The sequence below is a fragment of the Etheostoma spectabile genome, chromosome 19 (genome assembly GCF_008692095.1).
Source record: "Etheostoma spectabile isolate EspeVRDwgs_2016 chromosome 19, UIUC_Espe_1.0, whole genome shotgun sequence".
Lineage (NCBI taxonomy): Eukaryota > Metazoa > Chordata > Actinopteri > Perciformes > Percidae > Etheostoma > Etheostoma spectabile.
The window spans coordinates 11,946,308-11,946,521 of record NC_045751.1 but is presented as its reverse complement, the minus strand read 5'-3'; the positions used below and the strand labels follow the sequence as shown (position 1 = coordinate 11,946,521).

Genomic DNA, 214 nt, shown 5'->3' with positions numbered 1-214 from the left:
ATCAGCTGGAGACCATGAAGCGGGAAAACAAGAACCTGCAACGTAAGTTCTACATTGTTTAACAGCTACAATGTATTCAATACTTGCATTTCTTATATTGTCTTCAACTGTGTTTGAATGAAGTGTTTTTATTTTCCGTTGTAAGGCGTAACAATGTAAAACACATTTATCTCTCTGCAGAGGAGATCTCAGATCTGACTGAACAGATTGGTGA

General features: G+C 36.9%; 1 pseudogene; it reads left to right on the top strand.

Annotated features, from left to right (window-relative positions):
- Window positions 1-214, top strand: part of LOC116669469 (myosin heavy chain, fast skeletal muscle-like) — a 28,306-nt pseudogene that overhangs the window by 25,892 nt on the left and 2,200 nt on the right.